Here is a 26,609-nt window from a genome sequence, read left to right as displayed (position 1 = left end):
CAGGCCAAAATATATATATATATATATATATATATATATATATATATATATATATATATATATATATATATATATATATATATATATATATATATATATATATATATATAAAGAAGATATATGTATATCTTTATTTCACTTCACCTTTTTAGGCCTCAGTTTTCTCATCTGGGAAAAGAGAGAATTTGACTTGATTCTGAGGTCTCTTCTAGCCAATAGAGCACTAGGCTCTGAGGCAAGTCCCAGTCACCCCTTAATACCCCCCTCCCCCCCCAACTAGCCATCTACTATTGGATAAGGCACTTAATGTTTTTGACTCTTAATTTTCATGTTATACTGTTAGTCTCATTTTTATAGATGGAGAACTTGTTCCAAATCATAGCTAGTTAGTGGAGTGATCAACAGGCATTTTAATGTGCCTACTATCTTCTTGTTACTAGGCACTGTGCTTACTGCTGAGAATTCAAAGGCAGAAGTGAGAAAAAAGAAAAAAATAAGCTCTTGTCCTCCAAGAGCACATAGATATATAACTCTTGGTATGTAAAATGATAGAGAGGAATTGTTGATTTGATTGAGTTCCATATACTAGAGGCTCTGGGGAAATAGGCTATTTAGTGGTAGGGATTTTGAATGATAGAGGCAATGACTCAAAATTGTGAATTATTAAAGAACTCTTGAAAATGCCAGTTAGGTTATTGGTGGCATGCCTGAGAAGTGGCTATTTCAGTTGTTGGTTATTGTGGAAGGTCATTTGATAGGGATTATTGGGTGGCCAAAAACTAGGATGGATTCATTAAGGCTGAGGGGCAACATGGGGCTTGTTTTTTGTAAAAGTCAGAAAGGCTGGATTTGAGGAGTTGAAAGTAAAGAACATTATTTAGAGTCCATGTTTGTGAAAGAAAGTATTTGAGGATGTTCTTCAGGAATTTATTTAGTAGAAACTGATAATTGTTGAAGTTATTTGTGGAGGGGTTTTGTATAGATAATTGGGGGATGTCTGAAGAGATTTATGAAGAAGCTAGAATTAGGAAGAAATTGAGTATGCTCATTTCAAAGTAGTAAAATAGAGTATAGGAAAGGATGGTGATTTGGAGATGTTGATTTTGTGGGGAAGATTATATCATTGGAAAATAGAGTGGAGGAGGACAAAAAAACGGAATGAGGAGCTGGGTTGGGGTTTTAGATGTAGGGGTTGTAAAGTGATTGCTTATTGGGATGTTTTTGGAAGGTGGTTTTGTGAGAGGGTAGATGGTGTATTGAAATCTTGGCTGTTTTAATTGGACATTGAAAGGAAAAAGGTTTGGGCAGTAGTTGGGAGGACTGAGAGTTTATTAGGAGGAGCAGTTAAGAGTAATAGTTTTCTCAGTGTCCTTGTCTGGCAAGAGTCAGGCAAAGAGGGAGCAGGATGGGAGTTGAAGGAGGTAGAGAACTGTTATGATTTGTTACTGGGATGGGGGATTAGGGGGCTGGAGACTGAGAGTTTGCATGCTGATTCAGAGCCAGGGCCACTGCTGCCTGCGCCTCCTGGGTGCCGGGTTCGGCCTGGCCTCAGCCGTGAAGGCTGCATACAAACATGTTCACATGAGCACACACATTTTACATACACATCATGGGAAAGCTAGTAAGTGAACAGGCCCAGGACCCTTAGGGTTGCGGTTGTGAAAGGGAGAAAGGGGAGTAATTGGGCACTGGTTGAAGAAGGAGAAGAGATTGCAAACCCCTCTTTCTGTCCAACATGCGACTTCCACTGCCCTCTTTTGTTTTGCTTTGTGTGTGTCTGTGCTTTAGATAGGGGAGGTGGCGCTGCAAAGCCGGGGTTTTTCCTGCCAGCGTTGCTCCGTGTGGCTGCAAGCCGGCCGGCTCAGTGGGCCCTGGAACTGCGGTAGGGCTGGTGGGCCCTAGTATTGCTGCAGGGCCAGCAGTCTTATGGGTATAGAAACAGGCCATATGATCTGAGCTCTCAACAGTCTAAGCCAGGCTTTGGGGTACCTGGATTTCCAGGGATGAGAGTGCTGCTTGATGCTTTGTATAGAACGGCTTAAAACGTAGTGCCCTTCTCTGTCCTTTCGGGCTCAGCCAGAGTGGGAAACTTTGTAGGTGGCCCCCTCACTAGGCAGCGAACAAGTGTCTGTCAGACAGTAGAAAGGAGAGAATGGTATGTTATGGGGCAGATGGGACACGGATCCGAAATTCTAGAGATTAAGAGATTGATATTTGGCATCAGTATATTGCACCCCCATCCCTTGGATGGGATTCACAGTTCTGCAAAACAAAAACAAAATCTGGTAAGGTGTATAATCGACTAACCAGTCAAGGGAAGTTGTTTTCACTTTAGCATCAGCTAAAACAACAACAACAAACCGAGACCAATTATGCAAGTAAAAACTGCATGTATGGTATTATTTTGAAAGGGAACAGTTTCTTCTAGGCCACTCCTTTTAGTACTGCCAAGATTAGGCCATGGGGCAAACTTTTAATGCCACTCTCTACCTTAAGGAGCTTTGTTTTTGCATCAGAATTAGAATGTGTTACTATGAAAAAAAGTATTTTAAAAGGGTCAAGAAAGCATATGTATTAGTCTAAATAAAAGTTAGCAAATACAAAAGTTAGAGCTCTTACGGAACAGTTTGTTTGTAAAACATCTTTTATTTTATAGAAACTATTCTTTTATATGCTTATAGTATTTAACCCCAGGACATGGTTAAAATTTGGGGAGAAAAAAGGGCTCCTTAGTACTTAGACCAGAGTAAGTAAAAATAAGGACACTTACTTTATGACTTTTAGGGTAAAGTAGTAGTAATACTTATGCTTAATATAGTCCTTTATGGTTTATATATATATTCACAGTCAGTGAAGAATGAGTGAAATGAGGAAGGAAACAGGTTTAGATCCAGCCACATAAATGCTAGAGTCAGGACTTGAATGCAGGTCTGAAAACCAAGGCCAAATAATTATATTCAGAGTTTTAGATTTCATAAAGTAAAACACTTGACTGTTGGGGACTGGAGACAGTCTTGGACTTCTTTGCTCTGCTCACTTCCAGGTAATTGTCAGCAAATGATGGCCTCATAATGTAGATGTGAAATTTGAAAGCTGGTGAATGATTTTACTAGTAGTAACCCAGCAAGTCAGTGGATTTGAGAATAGATTTTTCTTTTATTCCCAGTCTGGTGACCCATTCAGAAATAGCCCAAGGAACCTTGGAACCAAGGAACAAGTATTTGTGGGTTCCGTGGAAAATGTGGATGAATTAATTGTATTAAGTAGTTAAGGTCCAGAAAATGAACTATTTATGTTTAGTTTGCTGTTAGAGTTTTGCTAAAAATAATTATATTGAATTTCTTTGGAATTTCTTAGAGATAGTAGCTACCTTACAAGGTTCTCTTTGATAAGCTTTGCAACAAAGTTATACCCAATTTAAACAGATATACTTCTGGTATTTAGCAAGGGATGGATTTTCTCATTGAGGAATTCTCAGGAACAATTTGAAATCAGCAGGAAACTTGAGAATGTCTGTTCTCATAAGTAGTAGCGAGGGGAATTGTGCTATTAATCTCTGCAGAAAATTTTAAGTGATACTTATTTTCAGTATGTTTAGGCCAGCTCATATTTTTCATTTAAAAATACTGTTCAAAAGATTACATGATGGCATTAAACAATTTTTTTACCAGTATTTGTAAAGTAGATGGTGCCTGTTTTTTGTAATAAAGCATTTCTTTCTTATCTTGTTCCTTAATGTCCCTCTCCTCAAAGCAAGAGTAATCATTTTATTTGTCCCAATCTCCAAACAAGAACCTTACTGGCCAAGAAAATTGCCATTGGAACATTTTAAAGGTAATGATTTGAGAAGAATGTTTACCCAAATTCTTTGATCCTGTAAATACCCTTCATTTTTTTTTTAATGAACTTGACATTTCAGTGACACAGCATTCTATGTCAGTGACTCTAAAGTAAGATTCTTGTCATATTAACAGCACAATACTTATTTAAAGGTGAAGTCTGGGAGGAATTTTAAAATTCAGAATTTTAGAACTGTAAGATAACCTAAAGACATTCTAGTTCAACACCTTTCATAGCTTAAAAAACTCTAGTCCCTGTAGAATTCATTGACATGGCTAGTCGGTGACTGAATCTAAATTAGAATCAAGGATTTTCTTTTGAATTTTCTTTTATTATTTTTTTCCATTTGATTTAGTTTATTTAGTCAATTTAGAACATTATTCCTTGGTTAACAATAATCACATTATTTCCCTCCCTCCCCTCCACCCACCCTTCCCACATCCCACGTGCAATTTCATTGGGTATTGTGTCCTTGATCAGAACCTATTTCCATGTTGTTGATGTTTGCACTAGGATGTTCATTTAGTCTACATCCCCAACCATATTCCTTCGATCCATGTATTCAAGCAGTTGCTTTCCTTCTGTGTTTTTATTCCCACAGTGTTTCCTCTGAATGTGGATAGTGTTTTTTCTCCTGTATTCCTCCGGGTTGTTCAAGATCACTGCATTGCCACTAATGGAGGAGTCCATTACATTCGATTGTACCACAGTGTATCAGCTTCTGTGTACAATGTTCTCCTGGTTCTGCTCCTTTCACTCTGTATCACTTCCTAGAGGTTGTTCCAGTTCCCATGGAATTCCTCCACTTTATTATTCCTTTGAGTGCAATAGTATTCCATCACCAACAGATACCACAATTTGTTCAGCCATTCCCCAATTGATGGGCATCCCCTCATTTTCCAATTTTTGGCCACCACAAAGAGCGCAGCTATGAATATTCTTGTACATGTCTTTTTCCTTATTTTCTCCTTGGGGCACAAACCCAGCAGTGCTATGGCTGGATCAATGGGCAGACAGACTTTTAGCGCCCTTTGGGCATAGTTCCAAATTGCCCTCCAGAATGGTTGGATCATTGAATTTTATTTTTAAACAATTATATAATTTAAATCAACAAAAAATAGGCCTCTCCTTCCCCCCCCCATCCCCCCCGCTTTTCCCAATTGAGAACTAAAGAAAAACAAAATGTCTGTTAAAACACATAGTTAAGCAAAACAACTCCCCCCACATACCCATTCATATACATTCATACACACACCTCACACATTTATTATTAGTTTTTGGTTTGTCATGTTTTGTCTTTAGTCTTCTGGAATCATTGTTGATGATTACAGTGATCAGAGTTTCTAATTCTTTCATAGTTGTTTGTCTTTAATAAATTACTGGCACTGTATAAATTATTCTTCTTGTTTTGTTCCCTTTGTATCAGTTTGACATCTACCCAGGTTTCTCTGAAACCATCTCCTTCATAATTTTTTATAGCATAGTAAATTCTATAACATTTAGATGTAACTAGTTCATCTGTCCCCCACTTTATGGATATCCCCTTAGATTCCCATTTTCCACCTAAAAACCTATATTTTTGCATATCCTTAGAGTTCATTTTGCTTAAGACTAATCTCTCCTTTAAACTGACCCCCCAAAATACAGCACTCCCCAATATTCCTACCTCCTTTCTAATTAGACTTCTTTTGTGATTCCTGATGATGATAGGGTTCAGTGGGAACATGTGCCAGATCTCCATATTAGAAGTAGTTTGTGCTTGTTTAGGTCCTTTATCATTGTTAGTTTGTAGTTACCTTTTTATGTTTCTCTTCATTCCTGAGTTTGAACAGCAAAATTTCTATACAGCTCTGATCTTTTCATCAGGAATCCTTGATAGTCCTTTATTGCATTAAATATCTATTCTTTTCCCTTTTTATGATTATATTCAGTTTTGCTGAGTAAGTTATTTTTGGCTGTAAGCCTAGATCACTATGCCTTCTGTAATATGGCATTCTAAATTTTCTGCTCCTTGATAGTGGTGGCTGCTGCTAAATGTGATCCTGACTGTGGTTCCTCTATAGTTGAATTCTTTTTTTCCTCACCGTATTTGTCTTTGAACTGAAAGCTGTGTTTTAGGTATAATGTACCTGGAAATTTTGATTTTGGGGGGGTTCCTTTCAGTAGGTAATGGGTAAATTTTTTTCTATTTTCCCCTAAGAACTGTAGACAGTTTTTTTGAAGATTTCTTGAAATACGATATTTATTTCTTGTTTTGATTGGGACATATAGGTTCCAGTGGCACTTTTCTTCTTGAACTATTTTTTAGGATAGTGTTTTTGCGATGAGATACCTTAATACTTTCTTTTTTGGTCTTTTGACTTGGTTTAAATATTTAGGTTGTCTTAAGTAATCATTGGCTTCTTTTTGGTCCATTATAGTATTTTCATAGGGTTGGTTGCTCAAGAAAGGTTTTGTAAACTTTTGTTTCATTTCTTCAGGAATTCTAGTTGGAACTTGTGCCTCAACTGTTTTCTTTGAGACTTTGCTTATAATGTTTTAGAATCACTCTCTTTTTCAGAGTTTGTATTTTGAGTATTCCTCTCACTATAATAATTTTTTTTATGGAGGGATTCTTATTTTGTTTGCTCCTTCAGTCTGCTTTCTGACTTTGGACTTGATATTAGGATCAGGGTCTGTGTATTTCTGCAGGGAAGGTCAATGGTTCTGTTGCTGCTCTCTTGGAGTATTGACTGTTGCATTGTTCTGTCATCTCAGGGACAACTTGAGCTGGGAACCTGCAGACTGTTAGTGCTTCCAAAGCAGCCTGATCCAGAGTGTCATATAGCTAGGAAGTGTCCAAGGTCAGATTTGTATTCAGGACCTTCCATCTCCAGGTCTGGCTCTTAATTCAAACAGCTACCTATTTGGCCCCACTCCCCTACCCCCACCCATTACATTAAATAGTTTTGGGGTGTATGTGTGTGTGTGTGTGATTCTTTCCCATTATTTTGTTGTAGTCCTATATATTATTTTCTTGGTTTTACTTACTTCACTATATCAGTTCATGTAGATCTTTTCTGTGCTTCACTGTAGTCATCCCATTCATCACTAAACTCATGTACCACTGTTTGTTTAACTTTTCCGCAATGAATGTGCATCCATTTTTTAATTTTTTGGTTCTTTGCTATCATAAAAAGTGTTGCTTTAAATATTTTGGTGGTATATGGAGACTTCTTATCAATGGCTTCTTGGAGGTATAAGCCTAGTAATGGAATTTCTGCACAGAGTATGGACATTTTAGTCACTTTATTTCTTCAGGAATTCTAGTTGGAACTTGTGCCTCAACTGTTTTCTTTGAGACTTTGCTTATGATGTTTTAGAATCACTCTCTTTTTCAGAGTTTGTATTTTGAGTATTCCTCTCACTATAATAATTTTTTTTATGGAGGGATTCTTATTTTGTTTGCTCCTTCAGTCTGCTTTCTGACTTTTGATTCCAAATTGCTTTCCAAAATGATTATACCTTTTCAAAGCTCCAGTGAAAGAATTTCTCAAGGAAGTTGTTATAGTACTTATAGTAACATCTTGGGTTAGAACCTTGTTATGCTGAATTCTTCACTGTAACAGCAGATTATGGTGACATTCCAGTGTATTTGGATTTAAAATAGACCCATTAATTGGCCTTTTTAGTGTAGAAGATTTATTGCTTTTAGGAATTTAATGTAATCAAAAACACATTTACTAAGCACCTACTGTTGGCAAATCACTGTTTTAGGCACTGGGGATATAAAAACAAAAAGAAAATGGTCTTTGTCCTTAATTTGATTTTTCCCAATTTTCAGTGTTATGAGATGGGCACACTTATTACATAGAAATTACATAGAAATAGAAAATGCATAGAAATTACATAGAAACATTTTAATGTGCATAATATTTGTTTATGGTTTGGTGATACACTCTTAATTTCTTCTCTCGATAAATTTATTTATGGTCTCCAACTTTTTTTTATTATAGAACTCTGTGAGGTGATTCCCTTTACCAATTTAGATTGACAAATATTATGTAGTTTGAGAGAGTTAGTCTAGGGATACTGAAAGAAGTGACTTGCCAAGAATTAAGCAGCAAGTTTGTATCATGAGCAGAACTTGAATCCAGTGCTTTCTGAATCCCAGCTAGCCCTCTTTCATTACAAGCTCTATTTTTTTAAATTAAATATAACAAATTTGAGATTTCCAGGATCACATCATGTGGAGTTTGTTGCTCTTTATTTCCTCTGGAAATTTAGCTCTAAAAATGCCTGTAGGGCATCCAATTTAACATGTTCAAACTAAAATTAATTATTTTTCTTTTCCAAACACCTCTGTTTTGAACTTCTCTTTTGTTGAGGGTACCATCATCCTTCTAGTCCAGGGGTCCCCAAACTATGGCCCATGGGCCACATGTGGCCCCCCAGAGGCCATTTATCCGGCCCCCACTGCACTTCTGGAAGAGGCACCTCTTTCATTGGTGGTCAGTGAAAGGAGCACAGTATGTGGCGGTGCTGCAAAGCACGGTGTCGCTCACGTACAGTACTACTTCCGGTGACGTAATCCTTTGCGTGTCACCTTGTTCTGAGAGTAACTGAACAAGAATAAGGCTCCGTGCAAAGGATCATGTGGCTGCTCAATGGAAGATGTCCGCATGGTGAGCGGTGATCTGGGGGAGGGGATTCAGCACTATGTATACTACTGCCTGGTATAGTGGTGGCGGTGATGGGCCTGTGCAAGGTGTGACAGGCCCATCACAGTGGGTGCTGCAGACTCTGCTATCCCAGACAGTGGTATACAGATTTGTTCATAGTTTTTTTTATAGACCGGCCCTCCAATGGTCTGAGGGACAGTGAACTGACCCCCTGTGTAAAAAGTTTTGGGACCCCTGTTCTAGTCACTCTGGTTTGAAACACTGAAGTAATTATCTCACATATGATCAATTGCTGCCTCAGTATTCCTAGAAAATTTCAAACATTAATACAATTTCATTTTATGTTAGTTGTTTTAGGTCTAAAAAAGAGGTCTAGAATTAAAAAAAATTTAAGCATGTAATTGGTTATTTAGATAAAATATCTGCCTTATAACTAATAAGGCTTCTCTATCAGTTTCTGTAATAGGAACTGGATCAGAGAGCATGTATAAATACATTTTTTTAAAAAGGTAAAAAACTATGTTAGATACTGTCTTTATGAATAAAGATATTTATTTAAACATTTTTTACTAATTTGTCCCTTTTTTTGGTGCCAGAATAATTTTTTTCAATATATACACCTACCTCGTTGAATCCTGCAAAGAGAGATTCTAGAAAAAACGAATTTTTTTTCTGACAGCATATGTGACATTCTGTATCTGTAACCTTTTACCTAAACTTATTCTTCATCCTCACCTTGACCTCTACTTTTCGGTTCTTACCCAGGACCCCTTTACTGGATGTGTTCTCCCTTTCTCTATCTTAACTGCTTGAGGGCACCACTGTCTTGTACTTTGGAGTCCCTTGCTCATTTACCCTATTATGCTTTGTTCCAGTCTTGATATTACTGTGCTCCACTGTCTCCACTCTTCTCCCTGTAATGCTGAGAAGTTGTGAAAAAAATCTTGAAAACATAAATTTACTATAAATTTATGTTGTATAACCTCAACTGGGCCTTCATGACAGCAAGATAATCCTTTTGCACTTCTTATTGATTCACTATTCTTCTCACATGACAGAGTAGCTTTGCCAAATCATTTTTATACTTCTTCAATTCTCCCCTAGTATCTCTGCACTACCCTCCCACCTCTGGCCCCCCCTCCATTCTATCTTGTTAGCTAAGAACTGCCACTGAAAAAAATTGAGGTCATTCCCAAGAGCTTCCTCATCTCACATCCCTGGGATGTTTTCACCTATTATCTTCTCTACCCCTTACGTGAAGAGATGGCTCTTCAACTTGCTAAGGCTAACTCTTCCACAAGCATCCTTGATCCCCTTTCATCTTGTCTTCGCTAGCAAATTGGCTACTTCCCCAAAACATGCCAGGTCTCTTGCATCCTCAAAAAGCCATTACTTAATCCATCCATACCATCTTGCTTTCATCCTACATTTCTCCTCCTTTTTGTGGCAACCTCCTTGAGAAAACTTTACAATCAGTAATTTCCTCTCCTCACACTCATAAACTCTGCACTCTGCTTTGCTTTTCTACCTCATCATTGATTTGAAACTAGTCTCTTGAGACTTAATAGTGATCTTCCTTTTTTTCTCCCCAAATAAGTTAAACAATGTGCAAATTACTACTTTTATATTTTTTCCCTTCAGTAATGCTTTATTTTTTCCCACTTACACGTAAAGACAATTTTTTGTATTTGCTAACATTTTGAGTTCTGCATTCTCTTCCTCTCTTCCCTGAGACTAATCAGTTTGCTACTGGTTATATGTGTGCTGTTTTTTAATTGCCAAATCTAATGACCTTTTCTCAAATCTCACCTTCCTTGACTTTTCAGTATTGACAGTGTCAGTCAACTTCTTGGTACTCCCTCTCTAGGATTCATGATATTGCTCTCCTGTTTTTCCTCCTCTCTGACAGGTCCTTCTAAATTTCCTTTGCTAGGTCTTCTTCCACTTGTCTACTAACTGTGGATATCCCCCAAGGCTCTGTTCTTGGCTTTCTTTTCTCCTTTGTACTATCTCACTTGGTAGCTTATCAGTTCCCATGGATTACATTATCACTTCTATGCACATGCTTCTCAGCTCTAAACCTCTCTTTTGACCTCCAATCTCACATATCCAATTGCCTATTGGACATCTTAAACTGAACATGTCCAAAACTGAACTCATTATCTTTTCCCTCAGATTCTTCTCCCTCCTGAAGTTCTCTATTATTCTCCAGGACACCACTATACTAGCCACCTAAGCTTGAAACCTAGGTGTCGGCCTTGTCTCCTTAATTTCATTTCCCGTAACCAATCGTTTGCTAAGTTCTCTATATTTTACCTTCATAACATCTTTTATATGTACCCTATTCTCTCCTCTAACACTTGCCTTGGTACAAACTCTTATCACCTCATGCCTGGACTATATCCATAGTTATCATTGTCATCTTAAAAACGAACAAACCCCCAAACCCTTACCTTCTGTCTTAGACTCAATACTGTGCATTGGTTCTAAGGCAGAAGAACAGTAAGAGCAATGCAATTAGGTATTAAGTGATTATCCAGGGTCATATGAGTAGGAAGTGACCAGATTTGAACCCAGAACCTTCCATCTCTAGGCCTGGCTCTCAATTCACTGAGCCACTTCGCTGACTCTTCCATACTCTTCTGGTTGATTGCTTTTGTCACAAGGCTTTCACTTCTCAAGTCCATTCTTTACCCAGCTATCAAAGTGATCAGTACAGGTCTTGACCATGTCATCTTCCATTCAATAAATTCTATTTCCTCCCTATTCTTTTTTTATCCCTTACTTTCTGAGACAGAAGGTTAAGGGTTAGGCAAATGAGTTAAATGGCTCGCCCTAGGTCACATTGCTAGGACATGTCAGAATCCTTCCCAACTCCAGGCGTGGGATTCTCTCTACTGTGCTACCTAGCTACTCTTCTGGTCACTATTCTAGGTTCAAATACAAAACCCTCCATTTGACTTTTAAAGCTCTTCACGGTCTGGACCTTCTTTATCTTTCAATCCTTATACTCACTCTCATATTAAGAATTCTACAGGCTAGTAAAGCTGGCCACTTTGTTGTTCTTCATGGAAGACATTTCATCTCCTGGTTCTGTGCCTTCTCACTGGCTGTCCCCTGTACCTAAAATATTCTCTCATAAGTGTTTTTTTTCCCAGTTTCACGTCTTGGCTAAAACCCTACCTTCTTAAAGCCTTTCTAGGTCCTTCACAACCTTAATGCCTTTATCCTATCTACCCTGTATGTATCTATTTACAAAGTGGCTTGTGTGTTGTCTTCTCCCGTTGTAAGTGAGCTTCTTGAGGGCAGGGACTATTTTTGCCTTTATGTCCCCAGCACTTATGGTGTCCATTATATAGTAAATGCTTAATTAAAACTTGTTGATTCAGTTTGACTTTAGGACAAAGATTTTTTCTACTTTTTCCTCTTGTGACCCAGAGTGGCTCTTACAAATTATCTGAATTCTGCAACATTATTTTGTTTACCTTTTTATACATATGTCTTTGTATACACACACACACACATATATATATAAACACATTTATGTTAAAAAAAACTCATATATTGAATATTCAGATGTGTTAGCAAATTCATATTTAAGATAAAAAGAACCATGTTGAAGGACTTGGAAAAATACAAGTTCTTGATAGTTGAGTAAATGGATATTTTTTCCTACAAATATGATAAGACAAGCATCATGCCCTGTTATGATTGTATATTCCTGCTGTCTAGCACAGTGTGTTCCACATAGTAGACACTTAATAAGTATTTGTTGAATAAGTAAATGAATGGATGAATGCATGCTTGCATAATTTTCACAATTTCAATAGAAGTGGTCATCCTATAAAAACTTAAACATTGCCCAAATGAGACTAATGGAACTCTAGATTTGATCACTATTAAGTGGCAACTTTTCTGACAGATCTAAATGGTTATTTCTCAGTTTCATGTTCCTAGTCATTGCTCTTAGGAAAATATTAATATTTTTGTATAAAAGTTCTTTAATTACACAGATTTCTTAGGGTTAGGCCTTTACTGGACCGTTAATTGGTATAGGAAAATCTTGAAGTTGGCACCATCTCTGTATTAGAAAGTTGCAGTGAGTACTGAGAAAGGTGAGCGACTCATTCAGGGTTAGTAATCCAGTATTTGTTAGAAGTGAGATTTAAATCCAGGTCTTCCTGGCTATGAGGTTAATTATCTCCTTCATAATAACATTTTTTAGCCTTTGATTTTTAAAATATGACAAGTGAAGTGGAATAGGAAAATGCAAAATCTGGAGCATTGACATGTATTATTTAACAAAATATTGAAAAAAATTGAGTCCCCTGCTGTTCTCATGCAGTCCCCACAATGAGGAAATTATTCCTTTCAGTAAAAACTGACTTCTAATACAGATTGTCCCCAAACCCTTGCAGTTTTAGGCTATCAAAGCTTAAAATTGCATCAAGTCTTTTGGACATCCTGTATTGTTAAGCTGTTTGAATTTGTTAGCATTTCAGATTAAATTCTATACTTTGATGTACTGTGGTAGCTAGAAAGATAGGTCATGTTCTTTGACTGAATTCATTTGGAGTTTGATGACTATGTATACAAAGAAATAACTTTTGGATAGTGAGAATAACACTGGCTTATTATTTGGAGACTTGGTATATTTTAGTTCTGGTTCTAGCCATGGCTTTGTGATCTGAACAAATTATTTAACCGCTGTGGACCTTGGTTTCCTCATCTTTAAAAGGAAAGGTTTGAACTAGATAATTTATAAAGGCCTTCCTCAGTCTAACATTTTTTATTTAGGAGCTGGATTTTAAAACATTAAAAAATTACTTACTAAAGTCTGTGAGCCAAGTTAAAAGGCAATATGGAATATGTCTCCTCAAATCAAAAGGAAGTGTTCAAGTCCAGTGTCTGATACATGCTGATTGATCCTAGGCAATTTACTTATCCTCTCAGTGTCTTAGGCAACTCTCAGGCTGTAAGTTGTGGAACTGCTGATCTATATTAATAGAGCAATTTTCTATACAGATAAAATCACAGATCTGAACTAAAGCCATACAAAAAATCATCTTACTTTTTCTACTTTATAATTAATATTCAGTGGAAATGTTTTACTTGGACCTTCAGAATACTTTGGACAAACTAGAATAGCCAAAACCCCAAAGCAAGTTCACCAAGATCCCCCCCCCCCCCTTTACAACTTGACCCCTTCCTATCTTAACCAAAATACAGAGGATACTGCCTGCCACATATACTGTAGTCCAGCCATACTGATCTACTTGTGTTCTTCACACTGGTTGTTCAATATTTTCTTGTTTGAGACCTTGCTTTGATTGTTCCTCATTACTCGAATATACTTCTTTCTTACATCTAAGGACACTTGGGTATTGAGTAGATGTTGAGTAGGGCAGGGATGGAGGCCCGGATGTAGGGGGTGGGGAGCACTGCAGAACAGATGTCCCAGTCCAGTCATCTGATAGGTGGCTATTGAATAATGTGGATCTCCAAGTGAAACTTAGAAAACAAAGTTCTTTGTCCTTCACAAATAATTTTAGAGGGGGAAGCTGGGTGGCTCAGTGGATTCAGAGCCAGGCCTAGAGATGGGAAGTCCTGACCTCAGACACTTCTTAGCTGTGTGACCATGGGCAAGTCACTTAACCCTAATTGTCTAGTACTTACTGCTCTTCTTCCTTAGAACCCATAATTAGTATTGATTCTAAGGCAGAAGGTAAGGGTTTAAAAAATACAAAGAGAAGAAATAATTTTAGATTTTTGTAAATCTTAATTCTTCAGTTGCATTACAGATTTTAAAATGAACTTTGTATTGCAGTGACATTTCACTGCAGAGAAATAAAAGCCTGGGCAAAAATAAAAAAATTTAAAAAATCAAAATAGAAAAGCACATAAAGCTTTGCTCCTAAATTCCACCAATCTGAAAACTTCTGGTGGTTAACTTACTTTGTTTACATAGTATTTGACTGAAAAATATAGATATTATAAGTACTCCAGGGATCATCATGCATTTTAAATTTAGATAGAGAAAATTTGTTCATTCAAAGAGCACAATTCAATAAATACTCCCCAGATATTAATGATATTAAGCTAATATTTTCCAAAAGTATTAACAAAAGAAATGATAATATATCATATGCACAGAGCACTTCATTTTCTAAAAGCTCAAAGCACTTAGTGGTAAACTATTTAATTTACTTTTACAGTGCCCCAGTGAGATTTAAAAGAATAAAAAGTAAAAGAAACAAACCAAAAAATAAGTGTTGTTAAAAATCTAAACAAATTATAACATGTCCTGTTTAGGCTCCTTGAAATTTCAGACTATCATTTTCATTTCCTGAGTTAGGCATCAACATTTGAAATCTTAGTGTTGAGTCTATATGAAGCTAAGACAGGCAATTCCCAGTATGCAAATGGTTGTGTTCCAGAAGTTTGTGAGTGGGTTGTTTCTGTGGGAAAATGTGTTCCAAGTTCCAATTTACTCTTTTAGCTGTAGGATTAGATGGTCGTCCTAGGACCTAACTACAAGTAACAGTTGTTTAAAAAAAATAAGTTCATCTTAGATTGAGAAGGGAATATCAGCAGCATCTAGGTAACATTTATATCATACTCTGTCCCTTGCCTCAGTTACAAAAATGGCCAGTGAGAAAGGACAAGTATATTTTCTCTTTGGAACAGATGGCCTGGCCTTTATATTCAAGGGAAAAGAAAGTCAGGTGACACTATTGGGATTCTGATATTATCCCACTCTCAGTTGTGAGATAGCCTAGCTATTTGTTATAGGTAGGATGTTGTAAGTTGGATGTTCATAAGTTGGAATATGTGGTTGTGAATTTTTTTTAAAGGCCTGTTTTTACCGCTTAAATGAATTTTTCATTGTCATGTAACACTTTCAAATTATGTTAAGCCAAGTTGAATATTTGTGAGACCTCATATCTAAATTACTTGAATTAGTATCTCTGCATATCTATTCCATCATGAATAGTAGGAAAAAATTCAGAGTGAAATTCCTAGTTATGATCCATTCAACAAGCAATGCCCAAATTGGGTAAGGTGATGCAGATGGGTAAATGTATATGAGGACAAAAATAGTCCTCTTCAAGGACTTTATTATATTGGAATGAAGAGAATAGCATATACATAGAAAAGTGAGTTCAAAATTTATGCAAACTAACTTTGAAGTGGATAATGGGAGGGCATCAAGGAATTGGGGGCGGGGATAATGATGGGATATAGCCCTTGAGATGAAATTTGAAGCAAGTGACAGAGGCAAGAGACAAAGTTAAGAAATGAGTGAATTCTCAGTCTTTAGGGACAGCCTATGAAAAGACATAGTGACAGTAAATATGGGAAAAAGCAAAGCAGCCCAGTTTGGCTGGAATATAGATTGTAGGATAGTAATGTACAGTAATGTTGAAAAGGTGAGCTTGGAGGAGGTTGTGAAGGACTTAAAAAACCAAACAAAGGAACTTGCATTTTAAAATGCAAAGACTCACTGGAACTTTTTGAGCTGGGAAGTGAACTGGCTAGACTTGTGCTTTAGAAGTAACAATTTCGGGGGCAGCTGGGTAGCTCAGTGGATTGAGAACCAGGCCTAGAGACTGGAGGTCCTGGGTTCCAATCTGGCCTCAGACACTTCCCAGCTGTGTGACCCTGGGCAAGTCACTTGACCCCCATTGCCTAGTCCTTACCACTCTTCTGCATTGGAACCAATACACAGTATTGATTCAAAGATGGAAGGTAAGGGTTATTAAAAAGCTTGCTTTCTGTCTTATAATTATTGTATATTTGTTCCAAAGCAGAAGAGAACAATAAGGGCTAGGCAATGGGGGTTAAGTTATTTCCCCAGGATCACACAAGTAGGAAGTGTCTGAAGCCACATTTGAGCCCACAACCTCTTGTCTCTAGGCCAGACACTCCCTCCACTGAGCCACCTAGTTGCCCCCTCATATTTATTTTTCATCTATTTCAGTCAACCCATAACATTTAATATAATCCAATAATTGTGCTAAATGCTGGAGATAAAAAGAAAGATAAAACCACAACTATAGTCCTGCCCTCAAGGACACAATATGTAAATAAACAGTCTGTAAGATACTACAGGAGAAGACTTTGGTAGCTCTAGAGGGAGGCCTTCTTTATGTTTGAACTGAATCTTGAAAGAAGCCAGATGCATCATCTACTAAAGAGCATTACAGGTGTGAATAACAACCATTGCAAAAATATTGTGAAAAATGTCATTCCAAGACAGGTATTAAAGTATTAGAAGTTTGGAAAGGTAGGAGTCTTAATTGCCAAAGAGAGTAAAGACAGTTTAAATACTTTGACTGTGATTGATTATGAGAATTGAGCACTTCTTGAATTTTAACTCTTAGCACATATCATAATGGTCCGAATATAGGTAGCACCCCCAAAATGAGATCTCTTTGAATGGAAAGCAAATACTAGGGCTATACAATGTAAGTGTTCACAAAATATGATTATAAGGAATACTAAGACTTTATAGAAGGAAGAGGAAAAATGTGACTAGTATTTAAAAAAATTTTTTTTTCCAATTTTGTGTAAAAACAATTTTTAATATTTGTTTTAAAAAACTGAGTTCCAAATTCTCTCTCCTCCTTCCCTCCTATTTGAGAAGCCAGGCAATTTGATATAGATTATACATGTGCAGTCATGTGAAACATTTCCATATTGTCATGTTGGGAAAGAAGAAAGACAAAAACAAGTAAAAAAAAATAAAGTAAAAAAAGTATGCTTTCATCTGCAATTAGACTTCATCAGTTCTTTCTCTGGAGATGGATTACATTTTTTCATCCTTAAGTCCTTCAGAATTGTCTTGGATCATTGTATTGCTGAGCCTTTCACAACTGATCATCTTATAACATTGTTACTATGTACAATCTTCTGGTTCTGCTCACTTTCTCTTTGCATCAGTTCATACAAGTCTTTCCAAGTTTTTTTCTTTGAAACTGTCCTGCTCATTTTATTATGTCATATTCCTTCACAATCATATACTATACAGCTTATTCAGCTAATCCCCAATTGATGGGCATCCCCTCAATTTCTAATTCTTTGTAATCACAAAAAAGAGCTGCTATAAATATTTTTGAACATACAGGCCCTTTTCCTTTTTTTAGATCTCTTTGAGATACAGCTCTACTAGTGATATTGCTGGGTCAAAGGGTATATGTACAGCTTTTAGATCATTTGTGATATATATCTGCTGCTTCAATTTGTAAGACATTGTTGACATTCTATAATATTAAAATTTTTTGGCTATCTAGATCCTGCCTTAAAACTGGTATTTGGAACTAAGACAAATATTGTTCTCAGGTACTTTATACTTATTCTCAGCAAATTAACAGTTGGAGAATCTAGATGAATTCTGAACCTTCTTTCCTTTTCGACTTGTGTGGCTAGTACAGTATAGTGTCTATGGTCTCTCCTCCCCACCAAATATTTTTATTTTTGCTTTTATCTTAAAAGGAACAAATCTTTTAGTTTGGCTCCCCTCCTAGCTCCTCAAGACAAAAGACTTGGGATCTAGCCTTCCATTCTTATAATTAATTGCACTTGTGACCTTGAGCTAGCCACTTCCCTTCCTTATTTGATATGGGATCTGATATAGATTGCCAGCAGAAGAGATTGATTATTAGCAGTGATCTGGTAGAGGTAGGAGGAGAACATTAAGAGATTGATGTTTACTTTAAAAAGCAATTTTCCTTGAATAGTCAGTGGAATATGAAGAAATAAAGGTAAAGTATAGCTTTTGAGTTTGGTTATGAAAAGAAAAAGTCTTGCTCTTGGGATAGTTGTAACTTGAAAATGTACGGAAAATGTAAGGGCCAAGTGAAGATTTTTTAAGGATGGGGGGAGATGTAGAGGCAGTAGGGAAGGAACAAATAGAGATCAAAAATAAGAAAGGTTAAAGTAGATTTTAGGGAGATGTTTTTTACCATATGGTAAACCAAACACAATTTTTCAGGTTATTTTAACTAAAATGATAAGGTTATACCTTCTGGGTATTTTTCTTTAACAGTAAAACTCATTTGCTTGGTTTGTTTAAATTATATGTTTTGGATTTTTCAATTAAGTCATAACAATAATTCATATGTTACTGATTCTTGCCAGCAGTTTTTTTAAACCAAAGTTAAATAGCCAGCCTAGTAAACACATGAAATTAAAATACTGAGTAATTTAACTTTGTCTCCATATTCTGTTTTACTTTTCTAATTCCTATACTGAAGAAGAATTTATGCTTTTTAAATTCCCAAATGATTTCCAAATTTAGATTGAATTAGTCCTGAGGGGGGAAAAATCATTCTTTGTACATCTGTAATGTTACATTTAAACCTAGATTAATTTTCAGTAGTCCTTGATGAATCATAGTGCCTAAGTGACTTTTGTTACTGATATAGATGAATCCCCCCCCAAAACAAAAATACCTCAAAATTCAACACAGTTCTATAAGTAAATATTTATTTTTTGAAAGGTTTACTTAGCCTTGAAATTATTCTAGTTGGACTCATGGAAATAGTTATTACTAGATAACCATATCATAAAGAATTTTATGGTTCTCTTACTGGTTCTAATTCATAAATCTTGTTTTTCCAACTCCAGATTATAAATTTCTTCAAAATGTTTGTGTTTAAATATAGGTATACCTTCCTAACTCATTAATTAGACCTGGGGAAATGTTAGGTAAAATGGTGCTATAGCAGTCACCTTCCACAATAATTATTGAAAACGGGCAGTGTGATGAATGTTGATAATGTAGAGGTCATCCAAACCTACCCTCTCATTTGACAGATGAAGAAACTGAAGTCAAGAGTTTTTAAAGAATTTGCTTCAGTTTACACAGGTAGTAAGTACTAGAGCTTGGATTTGGAACCAGGGTGCATTGGAAAAAGTAGATTTTGAGTCACAGGATCCAAGTTTACATACTGGTTCTGTTACTGACTCTGTGACTTTGGACGAATCATTTAACTCCTCTTGACCTCACTTTTCTCACCTGTCAAATGAGAGAGTTGTACTAGATGATCTCTAAGGTCTCTTTCAGTTTTAGATTTAAGATTGCAATTCTAGTATCTTTCCCATGGTATCTCACAAGCCTCTTTCATTTGACAAATAAAGAAACTCAGAAGAATACAAGTTCTGGCAAGTCCTAGGCTGGTAAGTTTTGAGGGAAGGACATAGTGATTTTTAAAAATTATCTTTAAATATTCAAAAAAATTAGGAATATGTTATTAAATCACTTTTTTTAAATACCAACTTGTATTAGATTGGGCAGGGCAATGGTTACTTAGTGTACTTGCTGGTTTTCTCAGCTGAATTGTTTTAAGTTTTTTAGAAGTCTCTTTTTCTGAAGTATTTCACTTGCTTGGATTCATTGTAATATTTGCTTTAAAACTCATTTTTGTGTTTTTCTAATTGGCTTCTTGTTTGCTAAACTATTAATTGGATAGTTGTCTTGAGGGAAATCAGTTTGCCTGTTGAGCTTAGAAATCAGTTTTAGTATTGACTCTTACTGATTCATCTTGACTGGGTGTTCTTTTGGTATGCAGTTGATAGCTTTCACTTGATTTTCTTTCTACCTTAATGGAAAGAGCAATCATAACTTAGACTTCATGGCTAATTTTTTGAGGCATTTAAATGACTTCTAGCAGGAGAAGGTGAAATAGAGTATACTTGGTAGAGTTAAAAAAATTTGGGTAGGATTAAATGTTTTGGTTTTCATGCTTTTGAATAGCATTGATCCCAGAAGGTATATTGCTAGGGCTTTAAGCATTAGTTCTAGACAGACCACTTCTAACAAAGCAGAATAGTTGATTTATTTTTTCATACCTTTTTAGAAGAGAAAGTTACTTTTATTTTCAAAGATGTATTTTTTTTTTTAATGTACATCAATTCAGCTTGTGGTGCTCTATAAATTCTAATCAATTTGGAGTTTTTGTCTAGATTGGACTCTTTACTGCAACAACTAGAATTATTATTTAAGTGAAAATGTGATATTTCAGTCTACTATAACTTATTAACAAATATTATACATTTTAATGTACATTTTTAAAAACATCAAATTTTAAATTTTAAAAATTTAATTAGAATTTTAAAAAATAATCTGTGATTTAATTGTTGATTTAATTGTTGATCTCCCTGGAATGGGAGAGAACCTTTCTTTTACTAATGCAGGTTTGAATCTTTTCAGAAAATTAAGTTTTGGAGAATTGTGAATGACTTTCCTAGAGTCACACAGTGTTCTTTAGAAGTAGCTTGAATTTAGGTTTTTCTTAGTTCTGAGGTCTGCTCACTATCTACTCTACCACATTGCCTCCTCCAAAGTCAAGTCATAAGCAGTTTTAAGGATTTGTTTTTGTTTTTGTAATTGACTATCTGCTGCTCATGGACTATTTTTCCATTGATTTTAGTTTTTCTTGGTTTCAAGAAAAGCAAGGGAGGCTATTTTTTAAGTAGCACTTAATGTTTGAAACAAGTTGTTATTGGCTAAGAAATAGAGAAAGGTAAACATACAACATACAGTAAAAGATTATAATAATCCTGTATTTGATAAATAATATAAATCCAGGTTATTGGAATAAGAAATCGGTATTTGGTAAAAATTGCTGGGATAACTGGAAATTAGTTTGGCAGAAACTAGGTAGAGATCAATTAATAAGATCAAACTAGATATAGAATCTAGACATAAAAGATGTCATGAGCAAATTAGAAGAGCAGGGAACATATTACCTATCAGATTTTTGGATAGGAGAGGAATTTATTAGTAAACGAGATGGAGAGCATTGTGAGATGTAAAATTAATAATTTTGAGTACATTAAGGAGTTTTTGTGACAATAAAAACATGTTGCTAAGATTAGAAGGAAAGCAGAAAATTAGAAAAATGTTCAGACAGCCTTTTGGATAGAATTCTCATATCTAAAATATATGTAGAACTTTGGCACATGTTTGGAAATAAAAGCCATCCCCTAATTGATAAATGGGCAAAAGATATGAATAGACAGTTTTTGAAGAAAGAAATCAAAGCCATGTGTAGATATATGAAAAAAGCTCTAAATCAGTATTGATTAGGGAGATACCCATACTGAAAGAGTTGTGAAGTGTCTCACACTTATCAGATTGGCTGAAGTGACAAAAGGTCATTAGAACAAATATTGAAGAGGATATGGAAAAGTGGAGACACTAATATAGTATTGGTGAAATTGTAAAGTGACCCAACCATTTTGGAGAGCAATTTGGAATTATGCCCAGATAGCTATAAAACTGTGTATGTCCTTAGATGCAGCAATACCAGTGCTAAACAAATTGTGTTATAATATTTTTAAAAAACCCTTACCTTCTGTCTCAGAAGGCAGAAGAGTGGTAAGGGCTAGGCAATGGGAGTCAAGTGACTTGCCCAGGGTCACACAGCTAGGAAGTGGCTGAGGCCAATTTTAACCCAGGACCTCCCATCTCTGGGCCTGCCTCTCAATCCACTGAGCCATCCAGCTGCCCCCTGTGCTATAATTTTTAAGAAACTTGGAAAGAACTATGTGAGATAATGAAGAATGAAACAGGTAAAACAATAGAACCTTATATACAGCTATAGGTTTAATATTTGAAGAATAAATTGTGAACATTCACCTCCCGAGAATGAATTTAGAAGTGGAAGCATGAAAGATGTAATCTCTATATTTTGCCAGATGGTGCCTCCTGTGGCAGGGGAGGAGAGAAACAGGGACTGGATATTTAAAAAAATTTTTTTAAATATTGTGGTATATGATAAAATTGAACAGATATAATATGTAATATTTGATTTGACTATGGATTCCATTACTAGTTAACTTTTAGATTCCTTAAGAGTTTGTATATTTAACTCTTAGTGCTAAGAGGGTTTACTGTTTTTTGTTACTCACAGATTTACTGTTATGATAATTGGGTATTATTCTAGTTAGTTTATTATATTTAGAAAAATTTAGAAAGTTGACAGCCTTATATTAAGTCATTCATATAACAGTCATATAAAATTGGCAACCATATCTTATAACACTCATTTTCTTCTTGATAAGAATTGCATTTATCTAAGTGTAAGATTGTTCTGGTAAAGCATCATAACTATGGACATAAGGTTATAATTTGTAAATACTTTGTGTAGTGTAAACTATTTAGATTCTTACTCAAATGCATCTGTGATTTTATGGATTTGAGAGTTCCTGCTAATTATATTGATCCCAACCCTTCTACAGTAGTGTATCTCTCTGTCTCCTCTATAGTTTCACAAAACTTTGCCAGAGAAGGTCTAGCTGATATGTTAGAGGTTTTCCATTTTTCCTGACAAAATAAATTGATTTATGAAATTATGCAATGGAATCAGGCATGTCCAGTTCTTGCTGGGAAAGACCACAACTGGCAGTGAGAAATGGGGCTCTACTCACATTTTAATGACCATGTAGGTGTTAACAAAACAAAAAGTAATGGTGAAAGGTACAGATGCAGATGGTATGAAGACCTGGCATTCAGTGGTGGTGAAAGGAGTGCAGGCAACATGGAGACGAAGATGGGATGAGTGAGTAGTCAGAGGATATCACTCATGTAACTATATATTAGAGTTGGGTGCTTTGGGGAGCATGGGGCTCCATGGAGGTGGGAAAGTGCTTGCTTTAGGCAGCATGGACTCAGTGGAGGTGGATGGAAGAGTGCTGGGGGGAGGCAGGAGTTTTAAGTTCTCATTGGGTTTTTGTGGGGAGCAGACCAACCTCTACCTGTGCCACCTTGGGATTAATTCATTAACATGTCCCCATCAAAATTATCAGCACCTTTTGTAGTTCTGCTTGTTTTGCTTCTACTGGTCTGGATATCTGGAACTTGTCTGAGATTATATATCTAATAGGACCAGAAGGCCCTGACAGCAGTGCCTAATTGGCTTCTATTGATTCAGCACATACTACCAGGATGTGAATTTTGGTTAATATATGGTAAAATTTGTAAATTATGCTTTGATTTTTATATGTGACTTTCAAGTTCTCCCTTTCATTCTTCTTGATTTGGCAACTTTAAACTAATTATACTGACTAGATGGAGGAGGTGGTGTCAGGGGAACCAGAACAATGTACAATTTTAACATACATGGTTATAGAGTACCATACATGGTTTAGAGTACCAGTGAAGCTCTCTGGCTGTCCATTTTTTCCTGTTAAAAAGTGATCAGCCAATTTTCTCTTCCTGTCATACAATATTTTGATAGCATCTTTTTATCTGTTATTTTTTAAAATTCTTTAATTGTTGTAACCTTCTTTGACCCATCAGGAGTTTTTCCTTTGCCTTTTATGAATTATTTATCTGCAGTTCTTTGGAGACAGTAGTTCCACATCTTGCCACCATATTGCAACACCAGTCAAAATATTAGTATTTTTTTTTAACCCGTTACCTTCCGTCTTGGAGTCGAAACTGTGTATTGGCTTAAGGCAGAAGAGTGGTAAGGGCTTGGCAATGGGGGTCAAGTGACTTGCCCAGGGTCACACAGCTAGGAAATGTCTGAGGCCAGATTTGAACCCAGGACCTCCTGTCTCTAGGCCTGGCTCTCAATCCACTGAGACACCTAGCTGCCCCCCAAAATGTTAGTATTGAAAAAGATGGGTCATTACTTTCATGGAAGCTAGGGTCAGTAAAAGACCTTTGTATTTTTTTGGGGAAAGTAATCCAGAATGTTCTTTTTGATTCTGAGTCCAGTTCATTTTCCAGTTGTACTATCTGTCTCAGATACACCTATTGTTGGACAGACTCTTAAAGGTGTCCATCCAAATGTATATTGAAATCTGGGCAATAGATATTCTTTATTCATTTGGTATATGTCTCTGTGCTAGGTTCTGGAGATACAGATATGATCATTGAGCAACTCCCACCCCACAATGTACACAGAGCTTACAGTTGATGGAGAAGAGAAATATTCTAACTGATGAGACAAAGATTTAGCTCTTGTTAAATATCTCTTGTGAAAACTTGTTCCCTACTAATACTTTCAATGAGAGAATATCCTCCTGAAGATTTTGTATAGATAGGAGAGTAAGTATAAGGAGAGTAAGTATATAGATCAGTAGTTATAGATGTCCTCTAGGTGATTGGTGGCAAATTGAAATACAATGGGATTCCTGCATAGTGCTTTAGAAAATCTCAAATGAATGTCATGTATTTATTTATTTTATTAACTATTTCCCAGTTATAATCTGATTTCCTGTGACTACTGGAGTTTTGCTGTCAGGGAGTTTGATACCTCTTCTAGGGGTTGCCTTTTCTTTCCCCCTATTGATTAATAAAGTCGAAGATTTTTTTTTCTATACCTCTATTTTCCATTTTTGACATCTTGTATATAAGCACCCTAATATAATCACAATTGTATCTTCAATACAGATCTCCTTTATATATGCAGTTGGCCCATTTAGCTGCTTCTACTGTTTTTGTTCTCTTTAGAGTCACTTCTGCCTTCTATAGAAATATCTCAAAGACTGATGATAAAGTGCAAATGTGCTTGGTCCCACTATAGCCTTGAGGGAGAAAACAATTTGTTGAAATGCTTTTTGCAAGTCTTTTCCATTTTTGTTTGCTTGTTTGTTTGTAGTTCTCATTCCATTTTCATCTTTGAATGTCCTTGGTATGACTTTACTTAGTTGGATATCTTGCCAAAACTTTTTTTTTTTAAGGCAGTTTTACACTCTATTGCTTAGTCTCTTTTTTTTTGAGATGCTCTTGCTCATAATCATTCATAATTTATGGTACCAAAATCCAAGTTTTAAAAAAACCACATTAATTCTTTTCTTTATGCTGCTATACAATATTAATAGTGCATAGTGGTGATTAGATAGTTTTTCTGTATAAACATTTAAAAAAGAGTATCCACCAAGAATTTTGGAACAAAAGATTAGAAATTATGTGTGAGGCAGTAATAAATTCTTAAAAATGGCAAGGATTATCTTAATGCTGTTATAATATTATTCACATATTCTCCAGGGGTTTCTAACTAATAGATTGGAATTTACTGATAAATCTCAAATCCTTATATGTAGATTTTCAAGCTTGTTGCTACTGTCTTGTTACCCCAATATTCTTCCTTCTCTATAGTTCCTTAATATTTCTAGCCCCCTTCCATTCTCATGCGCTTTTTACTCTTAGGGACCTGTTTATTTTCCTCAGTGATTTTGCTGTTAGTATTAAGTGATTCCATGGGTTTTAGAAAGTAAAAAGTAGTATTCCTCATCAAAAGTTCAGGCTAGGGGGCAGGTGAGTAGCTCAGTGAATAGACAGCCAGGCCTAGAGATAGGAGGTCCTGGGTTCAAATTCAACCTCAGACACTTCCCAGCTGTGTGACCCTGGGCAAGTCATTTAACCCCCATTGCTAGCCCTTACCACTCTTCTTCCTTGGAACCAATATACAGTATTGATTCCAAGATGGAAGGTAAAGGTTTTTTTTTTCCATTTTAATATTTTATTTTATTTCTTTTGGTTACAATACTCACTTTATTTCCCTCTCTCCTCTACCCCCACCCTTCCTATAGCCGATGTGCAATTTCATTGGGTATTACTTGTGTCCTTGATCAGAACCTATTTCCATGTTGTTGTTTGCATTAGGATGTTCATTTATAGTCTACATCCCCAACCATATCCCTGTGACCCATGTTTTCAAGCAGTTGTTTTTGGAAGGTAAGGGTTTAAAAAAAAAGTTTAGGCTAGTCCTCCTCTTATCGTATGTTTTTTTCACACTGATATTTTGCTGGTAATTTCATTTCTCCAAATTGAAATTTAAAACGTTAATAAAGGAGGGACATATCTGTAGTAACATAGTCAATGTTATTAGAAGAAACAATACATAGGGAACTAAGATTTTGCTAAGTTATCTTGCCAAAAGGAAGAGTTGTTTTGTTGTCTTTCTTGCCAAGATTTCTTTAAAAGCTATCATTGTTATTAACTTGATAGGTTTTCCTCTTATCCACATGACCTTGAGCAAGTCATTTAATCTTTTGGTTTCAATTGCTCCATCTGCAAAATTGAGGTGGTTGGACTCTGATCTCTAAGGTTCCTTCCAGCTTTAAATTTATGATCCTAAATATAAAGGA

The 26,609-nt window shown here is 36.0% G+C and overlaps 1 protein-coding gene across 6 annotated transcripts in view; it reads left to right on the top strand.

Moving 5' to 3' along the window:
- The window catches only part of ZNF148 (zinc finger protein 148), a 147,688-nt gene that overhangs the window by 12,581 nt on the left and 108,498 nt on the right, over nucleotides 1–26,609 (top strand). Inside the window, exon 1 of one of the 6 annotated variants that reach the window (XM_056793577.1) lies at nucleotides 181–3,834. The exons of the other annotated variants lie outside the window; for them this stretch is intronic. The gene's annotated coding sequence lies outside the window, so the exon portion shown is untranslated. Of the gene's footprint in view, nucleotides 1–180; nucleotides 3,835–26,609 lie in introns of those variants that run through there. 6 annotated transcript variants of the gene reach the window in all.

Source organism: Monodelphis domestica, chromosome 4 (assembly GCF_027887165.1).
Source record: "Monodelphis domestica isolate mMonDom1 chromosome 4, mMonDom1.pri, whole genome shotgun sequence".
NCBI classification, from domain to species: Eukaryota; Metazoa; Chordata; class Mammalia; order Didelphimorphia; family Didelphidae; genus Monodelphis; species Monodelphis domestica.
The sequence above is the reverse complement of the archived record's forward strand: the minus strand, read 5'-3'. Positions and strand labels throughout refer to the sequence as shown.